The 13395-nt window shown below is 35.3% G+C and overlaps 1 pseudogene; it reads left to right on the forward strand.

Moving 5' to 3' along the window:
• LOC142151191 (uncharacterized) overlaps window positions 1-13395 on the forward strand; it is a 282776-nt pseudogene that overhangs the window by 248042 nt on the left and 21339 nt on the right.

A 13395-nucleotide genomic window follows, 5' to 3' on the forward strand; every position in this document is an offset into this window, starting at 1 on the left:
GTGGGTCATGTGTGTAATATATCTGTATATTCTCTATCAGTACTTTAGGTCAAGTGTGTAATTTATCTATGTATTCTCTATCAGTACTGTGCGATTATACAGGAAATTTGCACTAGATTTGTGCAAACGTGACTATGTGCATTATTTTAATAAATATTTCTCTCTGCTGTGGGAGGATAGAGTTCTCTTAACTGCAATATTAACTGGTAATGAGGTCCCAATAATGTGACAATGTGCACAAAAATGAAAGCAATGGTCAATTACTGAGACATATTTGTTAGTGTATATAAATATAGTTCATGTTCCATCTACAATATAATACTACTACTGTTAATGTAGATTCACCCAGGTAATTATTAAATAATAATATAAATAATAACATGCTTTTTATGACAGGTGAATCGATGAGCAGTATTCCCACTGAGAACAGAAGATTTCTTGGAAAAGGACGTTGTTCTCTGAGCATCAACAACCAACAAGTCATATCGGCCACAGATGCTAATTCTTTAACTAGAAGGTTTTCTAGGTTTTCTGTTCCTATTTTTCAATAGGAGAATCCTTCTACACTTAACTTGTTACTAATCAAACACATGATGAGTCTCAAAGTAGAGAAGTCTTTTCCATGTTCTGAATGTAACAAATGTTTTAAAACAAGGTCAAAACTTGTTATTCATCAGCGGATTCACACAGGTGAACGACCATATAAATGCTCTGAATGTAGCAAGTGTTTCTCCTGCAGTTCACATGTTGTTGAACATCAGAAGATTCACACAGGAGAAAAACCATTTAAATGCTCTGAATGCAGCAAGTGTTTTACCCAAAAGTCAGATCTTATTGTACATCACAGGATTCACACAGGAGAAAGACCATATAACTGCTCTGAATGTAGCAAATGTTTTACCCAGAAGTCAAATCTTGTAAAACATCAGAGGATTCACACAGGAGAAGAAACATTTCAATGCTCTCAATGTGACAAGTGTTTTTCCCGCAGTTCAAATCTTCTTGAACATCAAAGGATACACACTGGAGAGAAACCATTTAAATGCTCTGAATGTAGCAAATGTTTTACTTTCAAGTCAGAACTTGTTGTGCATCACAGGAATCACACAGGAGAACGACCATATAACTGCTCTGAATGTAGCAAATGTTTTACCCAGAAGTCAAATCTTGTAAACCATCAGAGGATTCACACAGGAGAGAAATCATTTAAGTGCTTTGAATGTAGCAAGTGTTTTTCTCTAAAGTCAAATCTTGTTAGACATCAAAGCATTCACACAGGAAAGAAACCATTTAAATGCACTGAATGTAGTAAGTGTTTTACCCAGAAGTCATCTCTTGAAACACATGAAAAGATTCACACAGGGGAGAAACCATTTAAATGCACTGAATGTAGTCAGTGTTTTACTCTGAAGTCAATTCTTGTAACACATCAAAAGATTCACACAGGGGAGAAACCATTTAAATGCACTGAATGTAGTAAGTGTTTTACTCTCAAGTCAACACTTGTAACACATCAAAAGATTCACACAGGAGAGAAACCATTTAAATGCACTGAATGTAGTAAGTGTTTTACTCTGAAGTCAGCTCTTGTAACACATCAAAAGATTCACAGAGGGGAGAAACCATTTAAATGCACTGAATGTAGTAAGTGTTTTACTCTGAAGTCAACTCTTGTAACACATCAAAAGATTCACACAGGGGAGAAACCTTGTAATAATCCGATTGTAGAAATGGTTTTAGTCTCAAGTCAGAGCTTGTAAAACATCAGAGGATTCAAATAGGGGGAAAACATTAACATTCTCTGAATCTAGCTAGTATTATAGTCCTCATTTCTGACCACTCAAAACATCAGACAACACACTTTAAGTTCTCCTATTGGTATCTGTTATATCTCCTCTTTCTTTTCCTCATTCCTTTCTATTGCTGTCTTACCTCCATCTATGAGTGCTGTGTGCTAGTCAGTAAAGTCTTGCAAGTAATACACTAGTTGCTGTATCATAAAGCAGCCAATCAGTTTATTACACTTTTTAATTTGATGGCATCAAGCTGCTTTTAGTTGATATCTGGTTGCTTTGAGTTACAGCACATAGTGATCCACATCAGGTAGGACTGTCCTGCATATGTCTGAATGACTTTGTTCAAACATAATCTGTAATTAACATTTACAATACTGACAGCTGTCTCTATAACACTTGATGTTAAATAAAAACTGATATGGATAAATATGTAGATTCTGGTTCTGATTGCGGCACTAATATATTTTTTCATTATTAATGAATATTGTGTTTAGCAGCTCATGTAAAGCTGACAATCTGCCAACCAATCACTGGTCATCATTGTTATCATTACAGCAAAAATGAAGAGAGTGACAGCGCTAATGTCCTTACACAATACAAAGAATTAAGTATCTAAAGTCCACTAAAAAAAAGACAAATAAAAGTATCTTTCTTGTATGTGTAGTTGTTATAGTTCGTAAGACTTCTTTGATGAATTCCCTTAGAATTGATATTGTGAAACAATAATTTAAAAGTAATAGAAACAACATTTAATAAAGCATGTTTTTTAAATATCACATTACCACATACTAGATCCCGCTATTTAAATAATGAAAAAACGTGATCCCACCACAGTGCCAGAAAAATCATGCAGTGAAAAGCGGATCAGCATGAAATGCTACTTACTCTGTGTTATAATTGTCTGGATAAATCTTTGAGCATATTTTCAAAAATACAAAAATAAATAGTAATAGTGTGATACTGTTATACTGTGTGTTCATGCAGCAGCTGATGATATTACATCACATGAACATAGAAGTTGATCATCATATCTGTAATCAATCTTTTCTTGAAATCCCTTTGATCTTTAGAGCATGTGTCAACCTCCAGCAACATGTAACAAAAAAGGATGAAAAAATCATCTCGTGTAGCTTGTATAAAACATAAACATATTTAGGAGTACATGAACAAATACAAATGAAAAACAACAGATTCCCTGGATAAAGTATATTAGGACTCCTACCAGATAGAAGATAGGAATCACTATGTAGATCTTTTTCTCATATAAATGTGAAGTTGTTACAAGCCCAGGTAACACCACATCAGAATGTTCCAAACAGAATAAAGAAGTCCAGCTGGAAGGAGTCTGTAATCACCAATCGGTATCAATACCGTAGTATCTTTAGCAGGGTGGGAGTAGTAACAGTCCGTGATAGTATTTATAGGGAGGGATTCAATTAGTTGTGAAATTCCTGAGAACATTGCAGCTGTGCACTATTACCGGTACGGTAAAACTATGCAAAAATATCCGCTCATTTTCATCGCACCTCTATGAGACTTGAGGAAAAATTAGCAAATATTTCTGTAAAAATATACATGCAAAGTGTCTCCAGAGTGGACGTGAGACACTTTGTGCTGAATTACCAACATTAGTCTCTACCCTCCAATCATCAAATTTAATGTAGTGATTAAATCAAAATTTGATTAAAAGTCATATCCAAAGATCTACTATAATATATTTCATAGAAATTGACAAGCAAATAACATAATCACATAAATTAAACATAGATTAAATGTCATAAAACAACTTCATGTTTTCTCTTAGCAAAAAAGAGTTTAGAAACCATTTCTTCATAAAGTAATCTAATATTTCTACTCTTTAAATATCTACATGAAGATATATATCACATGATTCTACTTGAGCACACACTTAATATTCTGCTTGGTTAAATTTATAGTGTTTGTTCATTGTTCTAAATAGACACGCATGTCACAGCAAAGTATATGTAGAAAAATCACTCTATGCTGATATGATAATTAGTTCACATATGATCATTTATACTTAGTAAAAGAGACAGAGTTCCAATAAATCCACTGCAGTAACTGTTCCAATGAATCAACTGCAATAGCTTCTCCCGCAGCATGATCAGAACAATTGAATATGAATCATTCACCTATCAGGCAGTCCAACATACACACTATAGACATATCTACATAAAGAAAATATATAGCAGAAAAGTACTGCATGGACACACACAGGGGGATAACCCTATACTGAAATAAAGCCCGTTATGTACAGTTTATAGTAAGTCTGTTGTACTAAAATTGAAGATAAATATAATTCCAAATCAATGAATTAAAAAACAAAATCGTTCTGTGATTGTGTTATAATAAACGCGATCACACTAAATGAGAATAACAATGATGACTATATTTGAGGCACGGGCATCCTTGCCCACAAAAAAATTGAGCAGCCTATAACTTACTCGCTGCAACTCATCCATAACGAATATAATACTCAGAGCCGTAACGAGGCCGGTGCGGGCGGTGCCACCGCCCCGGGCGCAGTCCCAAGGGGGCGCAGTGGCCGCCCGCACCGACTTCTGTGTGAGGAGTGAAAAGAAAAAAAAAAATTAAACAGACCTCAGATTCAGACTGCCGGCCGCCCGGCGCATCCAAGATGGCGGCCGGCACCCGGCTCCACCCCCTTCTGAACTCTGCCCTCTGCCTCAGCGTCTGATGTCATGACGTTGCTAGGCAGCAGAGGAGCAGAGAAGCAGAGAGGAGCCAGGCAGCGACGGCTGGACAGGAGGTAAGTTTCAAAGCAGGGGAAGGGGGATGTAAACTTCAATTATGGAGGGGATGTAAGCTGCAATTATGGAGGAGATGTAAGCTGCAATTATGGAGGGGAGGGGGGGATGTAAGCTGCAATTATGGATGGAGGCAAGGGGGGGGGGGAATGTAAGCTGCAATTATGGATGGAGGCAAGGGAGGGGGGGAATGTAAGCTGCAATTATGGATGGAGGCAAGGGGGGGGGGAATGTAAGCTGCAATTATGGATGGAGGCAAGGGGAGGGGGGAATGTAAGCTGCAATTATGGATGGAGGCTAGGGGGGGGGGATGTAAGCTGAAATTATGGAGGGAGGCAGGGGGGGAATGTAAGCTGCAATTATGGAGGGGGGAGGGGAATGTATGCTGCTATTAGGGAGGGGGGGAATGTGTGCTGCTATTAGGGAGGGGAGGAATGTGTGCTGCATCTTGCTATTATGGAGGGGGGGATGCTGCTATGCTTTATGAGGGATGGGGTGGTATGCTGCCATAATGTGTGAGGGAAGGGGGGTATGTATTAATATAATGTGTGATATGAGGGTAGGGAGGTTGGGTGTCTTAGTACATGGGTGGGAGTTAGGCTATTAATTTAATGGTGACGTTTAGGTGGGGGCTAATTATTTAATGGATACTAGTTTATTTGTGAGGTGCTGGTGGGTCAATTTAATTTATTGATGGGGCTTTTTTATTTAATGGTGGGGTCTATTAATTTCAGGTGAGGTATTTATCTGTATTGCAGTCACAAGAATGCTCTCTGTATAGTATGGTGGTCATAGGAATGCTCTCTGTATAGTATGGCTGTCATAGGAATGCTCTCTGTATAGTATGGCGGTCATAGGAATGCTCTCTGTATTGTATGGTGGTCATTGGAATGCTCTCTGTAAGGTATGGCGGTCATAGGAATGCTCTCTGTATAGTATGACGGTCATAGGAATGCTCTCTGTATAGTATGGAGGTCACAGGAATGCTCTCTGTATAGTATGGAGGTCATAGGAATGCTCTCTGTATAGTATGGAGGTCACAGGAATGCTCTCTGTATAGTATGGAGGTCACAGGAATGCTCTCTGTATAGTATGGCGGTCACAGGAATGCTCTCTGTATAGTATGGAGGTCACAGAATGCTCTCTGTAAGGTATGGCGGTCACAGGAATGCTCTCTGTAAGGTATGGCGGACACTAGGAGGCTCTTTATATTGTATGTGTGTGTGTACATGTGTGTGTATATATATATATTTTTTATGTAAGTGCACATCCACATTATTTATGTAATAAATGTATTGCTATACAGCATTACACTATGTGAGTTTCTTCCTCTCCATTATCCTGAATACTACTGAGTATATATGAAGTGCCAGTTCCGGAACCTTTCAACATTGTATGAAGCATCTGCTATTCCCATGGGGTAATAAGGCTCAACTTGATTGGTGAAGATACCGGTTATACCTACAGATAAGCTTTAAAGATCTTTTATCTGGTACGCATATTATATTGGCACGGCGCTGGTGTTCTAGAGTGGTTCCTCATTTCCTTCTTCCTGTTGATCCACTATTATTACCTGAGTGTCTATACCTATTTAGTGGTTAAGATTCTGACTTTTGGTACACCTTTCTGTATTTTTATATACAGTATTATACTATTTGGCGCCCCTCCCATTTGTTTTTGTTTATATTTAGTGTGATGGTGACAAGGGGGCACAATGATAGAGATGGCTCCATGGCACGGTGTGATAAAGGAGAAACTGTTATGGAGAGCACAGTGGGATGAAGGGGCAGTGTGATACAGATGGTACCATTACATTTATGTTTTAATTTGTTTCAGTGAGTTTTATTTCAATAACCAATTAATTTTTTTATACAGCTAGCATGTGATAGCTGCATTTAAAGTACTTTGATTCTATGGAGGCTTATTACATAAAGATCCTTACAAAGCCAGACCAAGAATAATGGAGAGGGAGGGGGTTTCAGTGCGGTCTAGAACTTGTAAAGTGCTAGCCACGCCCCCACAGTAGGCTGACCACACCCACCCGACAATTGACACTCCCACTTAGATGGGGGGCGCCGATTCCCTGTCTCGCCCAGGGCACTAAAATGGCTAGTTACGGCACTGATAATACTCATTAGTGGCTGTGAAATGAGCAGCACCCTTAGTTGATGCAATGTGGAGAATAAACAGACAATCTGATATTTACACCACTATGGTCCCAAGGAAAAGTGTAATTTGCAGGGCATAACAAACCTAACAAGGTGCATGATAATGATGCACAGACTGTAATCTACAATAGAAGCACAGTTAGAATGTTGTTCTTTAGGTCTTTGATATGACAAAGGCAGATATAACGTAAATCTGTGCCCAGCTTATAGTACTGGTGTTATTCAATCAGACTCACATCCAACATTGCATTACAAACATAAATTAGCAAACGTAAGAATGAAGCACATTTGTTCAAATTGTTAATTACATCATGTAAGTAAAGAAAACAATGAATAAATGTGTCCATTATATAATGGGCAGAATCTATCTATATAAACATGTAAAGCATCCAAAAAACATTTTGACAGGTACATCTTATATCAGACAATTATCATTTACTGTAAATCACCAGCTGTATTTTTATGAAATGAACTGTTAATATTAGCTAAACTTAAAGCAAAAAATGTAAAGCACTCAAAGATCTGTTATTGGGACGTTTACAAAAATCATTTGATCTCAAAATCTAGATTCAATCCATTTTGGCTGATAGTATCAAATAAATAAATCAATTCCATTTCAACTTCAGCTAAATCCTCATTTTTCTCCTTACGTCACCAATCTCCCTCAACAAAATATATACCACAAAATCTATAATGGATTGTGTATTACCTTGATATTTAATTTTACTGTTGTTAGATAGAGAATTTAATTCATAGCATTTTTTAATATTACCACCTCTTTGGTGTAGGTTTCATTCTTTCTAGATGTCCTGCACATAATGCAATTGGAACAAAAAACATTTTGTTTTAATGGCACCATTTTTGATTGTTTTATAACAAATACTTTTCACTAGGTTTTTTGCTCTTCGATAATTTTTTTAGGATTTTCAGAAACAATGTTAGTCAAAGATTTATCTTTTTAATAAAGGCCAATGTATGTGAACAATATTCCCTAACTGTTTGTATTGAAAATCGTATCCAGTAATGAATGGAATACCCTTCATACTGTCTTTAAACTTGTTTTTACTCATTATTAGAGCGTTACGTTGAATACTTAAACTTCACATATTGTTTTATAACTTGAATCTGATTATTGAAGTTTTCCAAATTAGTACAATTGTGCCTAATTCTTTGAAATTGGCTTTTAGGAATACCTCTTACATGTATAAGATGATGATTACTTGTGATGTCAGTATATGACTTTGCGTCTGTGGGTTTGTGTAAATGCCAGTCAGCACTTTGTCTTCTTCCACATAAATCCACAAATCCAGAACATTAACTCCAATTTTGCTATAATTAAAGATGAGTTTGATATTATAAGGATTTTGAATCACAAAAAGTTTCCAAAGTAGCCTCATCTCCATCGCACACAAAAAATATGTTGTTTAAATAACGATTCCATATAATTATATAATTAGGTTCACTCCCAGCTCCAAAACATTCCACATCATGAGCAGCACAGTGATGATATAACTGTGCCATGCGCTTCCTGCTATCAGTAACCGAGAGACGCTTCATTGTGGAGAACGACAGTCATGGCAGACAGACTGGGGGGGGGCATGAACAATGTCACAAAGTAAGAAGAAAAAATGTAGGCACTCCGGTCTAGAAAATCCTATCTTATTTTGTAAGATAGGATTTTCACAGGGATCACAGGGATCAGTGTATGTATTACTCAGAAAAGTCATTCCAAAGTTTTAGGGGATTTAATATAAATAAACTTTCCCCACCTAAATCTGTGCATTTGTTACTCTCGTTGAACTTTCCATAATTGCAGCTTTGGGGGATTTAATTCAATTATACTTTCCTCACCTAGTTCAATGTATTTGTTACTCAGAGAAAATTTTCCAAAGCTGCAGTTTTTTGGGGGGGATTTAATACAAATATACTCCCCACATTACTATCACTTCTATTAGTAGTTATATACAAATAGTATCACATTATGGAACAATGTTGTTCTGATGCAAGTCACATCTATCCCCAGATTCAGTGGTAATATGCTTAGTTTATTTCATTATTAATTGCAATTTAGAGTTTAGCCTCACTTAGGGTTTGTAGAATAATTTTAATTGAACACTTTTTTCTTTACTAATTTCGCTTTCTCAACTTATAGTTTAAAATGTCACCATGATGGAATCAGTGAATGCTGGAATGTGAAAATATATCCTTTCATATATCTTTTTTTAAATTTGTTATAATAATAAATATAGGTTTTAAATTACAAAATAAGATAGAATTTTCTGGACAGGAGCGCCTTACAGGAGTGTTATTTGTTTTGTTCACTGGAGCACCACCTACATCTAAATATATAAATTGTTTCTTTAATATTAAGCAGATCGTGAGTCCATCATCTCCTGTGCAAATATATCACAGCTTTTGTCTTGTGTGGGTGCACAGAAACCTTCACAGTTTTTATTTGTGTGTGCAATATTACACCTGTTTTTTAAACCTTACAGTCTTTACCATACTATTATCACTCTCCTTCTGTGTTCTTTATCTGATGAATATTTGTATTTATTGTATTATATTTTATGGAAGTGCAATATTTGAATGTATTGCAAGCTTTGAGGAGTTTCCTTTTTCTCTGTCTCTCCCTCTCCCCCCTCTTTCTCTCTCTCTCTCTCTCTATATATATATATATTTATATATATATATATATATATATATACATAAATATATATATATATATCTCTCAAAATGGAAGTTAAAATTGAGAAGTGACATCATGGAAAGTGAATAGAATTTGACAGCACTACAATAAAGGCAGTAGGAGAAAGAGTCGGTATGGAAAACCACCGTATATAGCCAACACGGTCTACTGAATCTGTGTGTGTGTATATATATATATATACATATATATTCATATGTTTGTGAGTTATAACGTTTATTAGTTTATTTATAACAGTGAATTGTTTTGAAATCAGAGTTCTGCTCACTTTGTCTGCCTAGACAATAGGTACATTTTAAACAAAAAGTCTATTTGTTGACATAAGAAGATTGCAGAGACTGCTATAATCTAACTGAATGAAATGTTTTCCCACCTGCCAAGGTCTAATTACAATTTTCCAGGGCCAGGGCTAATAGTGCTAGTGTGACCCTCCACAGCCCATAAACACCACCCAGCCCCCTCTGTAATTGGGAAATATGACTAATCCCTCTGTAGCTGACATGCTCAATGTTATGAAATACCATATTTTTAAAATTGGGCAGAATTTTTCAAATTTAGAAAAAGATAAAACATTTCTCAAAAACATTCACTCCCCCAATCCACTGTAACTTTAAGAGTCTAAAAAAGTCTTCAAACGTCCAGTACAATGAGTTAGGGGTCTCCTCTATCCATCTCCATTCGGATCCATATCCTATCCCACTCATAGGGAGCACAGGTAAAGAAACCTATTTCCTAAATATGTCCTGTACAATGAGTTATACTTTCGCTAAGAAATTGTAAAACAGTTTTCACATGGCAGAATGTGATTTATTAGAGTCAGCATTAATGTAAGAGCACAATGGTGCCTTTATAATATTTTTACTTACTGTTTAACAACATAAATGTGGGTAACAATATATATCTTTATATTTCCTATCAGTAGTCTCGGATCCTATGTGTAATATATATCCATATATCCACTATGATCAGTACTGTGGTATCATTTAAATGATTTAAAGCTCAACTTTACAGTTTCTCTTTCTGACAATAGGAGAATCTTAAACAAAAGGTCCATTTGTTGACATAACAGGATGTCAGAGACTGATATGATCTAATTACAATGCAAGATTTTACCACCTGCCAAGAACTAATTAGAATTATCCTGTGCAGTAAGTGACCTTAGGCATGTTTATATCTCATTTACAAGTCAAAGAGGTATACATGGGAACCTGAAGCTGTTCTGATGAAAGAGTGAATTTTATGAGACCTAATTTAAAATTCAACTCAGGATAAACAGTCCGGGAATACTTTTGTCCATCCCAGAAAATATTGAAGAAGAATGACTATAAATAGGCAGTATTAGCTTAGTGTTAGTTAGTTGCTGAAAGAGTGGAGGGTTGATCTACTGGTTGGAGAGCTGGAGGGATGGAACAGTAAGAACTAGCAGGAAAGGAAAGACATTAACGGAGAAATAGACAAAACAAGGTAACTATTTTTAAGAAAACAATATAAAATGTTACATATAAAAATGTTGGCAGATATTATGTTGCAGATATTGTGTTTTATAAATATTTAATGTATTTTTGTCTTACCAATACATATATAGCTAATACTGCAATCCAACATAATTATAACCATAATTATAGAACTTTGCTATTGTGGAACTAGAAATTATATATATATATATATATATATATATATATATATATATAGTTCTCTATATATTCAATATCAGTGCTGTGGTATCAAAATGTATAATATATCTACTATATATTCTCTATCAGTACTATGGGATAATAGAGGATTTCTTCACAAACATTTTGCTAAACCTTTTTCAGCACTATCACTTTGGTGTTTAGTCAAATATTAAAGAGCAGAAAGATGATTCATTGAGTTAATGTTCAGTTATTTATACAAATGTGATCACATTCTATGTATCCCTATTTTAGGTTTTATAAATTAAGATTACATATATTACGATAAAATACTAATGTATTACGATAAAATACTAATAAGTTATAATAGTATTCCAATTTTTTCTTGTTTTATTCGAATAATTAGAAATCCTAATGTTATATTACTATATTTGATAATAACAATCTTACTAGCTGTCTTCTGTAGAAACCGAGGGCACCCTTATTTCTTTTTCTTTGTTATCATATAAAAAGGAGAATCTAGGTGTGCAGCTCCTTCAAACTATAAAAGTATTTTTAATATTATTTTATGCATCAGTTTATCTTCGTTTCTTTTTTATATATCGATATGCTGAACTCAGACTGAGAGAAAGAGTCACAAATACATTGCCAGGCACACCCATTGTTTTATAATTCAATGATTTTAGTATTTTTTTTTAAATTTCACTTTCTTGTTCTTTTCTGTTAAAATCTAAACCCAAACACCAAATCTAACCACACCTCTTAAATATGAATTTCCAATCTACCCTTAAAATCAATTGGTAGCATGTGTTACCCGTTTATGGTCAGTGTTGGAGGTGAGTAAGGTTTGAGAGCAGCATTCTGATGTCAGAATAAAATGATTATACAAATATTTGCAGAAAAATCAACAGTGTATTGTCTTAATAAAAATTGGTATGTGCTACTGTACATTTCATTGGCAATAGAGACCCAGTAATCTGGCAACATCCAGAAACATGTAAACAATGGTCATTGACTGGGTTATTTGTACAATAAAACACTACTACTGTTGAAGTAGATTCATTGTGGTAATCATTATGATTTTAAAATGATCATTTTTTTTATTACAGGTGAAGTAGTGAGCAGGATTACTAGCAAGAACAAAAGGTGTCTCAGAAAAGGCCATTGTTCTCTGAACATTCGAGTGATCAAAAAAAACTCCCCACAAAGTAATACCGTCTGCAAAAATTAATTCTTCTTAAACTCTAGAGGATTCACATAACTAACTTTCATTATCTGAATAGGAGAAACCTTATCAACTAAGTTGTTACTTCTTAAACACATGATGAATCTCACTGGAGAGAACCCCTATGTATGCTCTGAATGTAACAAGTTGTTTAACTTCAAGACAAATCTTATAAAACATCAAAGGATTCACACAGGAGAGAAACCATTCAAATGCTCTGAATGTAGCAAGTGTTTTTCTCAAATTTCAAGTCTTGTAGGACATCAGAGGATTCACACAGGAGAGAAACCATTTAAATGCTCTGAATGCAGCAAGTGTTTTACCATGAAGTCACATCTTGTAGGACATCAGAGGATTCACACAGGAGAGAAACCATTTAAATGCTCTGAATGCAGCAAGTGTTTTACCATGAAGTCACATCTTGTTACACATCAGAGGGTTCACACAGGAGAGAAACCATTTAAATGCTCTGAATGCAGCAAGTGTTTTATGCAAAAGTCAAATCTTGTGACACATCAGAAAATTCACACAGGAGAGAAATCATTTAAATGTTTGGAGTGCAGCAAGTGTTTTGCACAAAAGTCAAAACTTGTTGAACATCAAAGAATTCACACAGGAGAGAAACCATATACATGCTCTGAATGCAGCAAGTGTTTTACCAGCAGTTCACATCTTTTTAAACATCTGAGGATTCACACAGGAGAGAAACCATTCAAATGCTCTGAATGCAGCAAGTGTTTTTCCAGCAGTTCACATCTTGTTAAACATCTGAGGATTCACACAGGAGAGAAACCATTCAAATGCTGCTAATGCTAATTACTCAAAATAAAACAATTATCACTTACCAGAGGATTCACACATGACAGTCACTCTGAGTTTATGAATGAAGCATATCTTTGATAACTTAACTTTCTTTATCACCATATTTTCTATACAGGATAAAGGCAATTTTTATATTCTGAATTTGTCAAATGTTATAGAATTATTTTAACAGGAACACGGCACACTACACTCTTTTACACTAAAAATGCTTCTTTTGGCTTCTGCTATAGTAACTTATTCTATCACTTTTACCT

The sequence above is a fragment of the Mixophyes fleayi genome, chromosome 4 (assembly GCF_038048845.1).
Source record: "Mixophyes fleayi isolate aMixFle1 chromosome 4, aMixFle1.hap1, whole genome shotgun sequence".
NCBI classification, from domain to species: Eukaryota; Metazoa; Chordata; class Amphibia; order Anura; family Limnodynastidae; genus Mixophyes; species Mixophyes fleayi.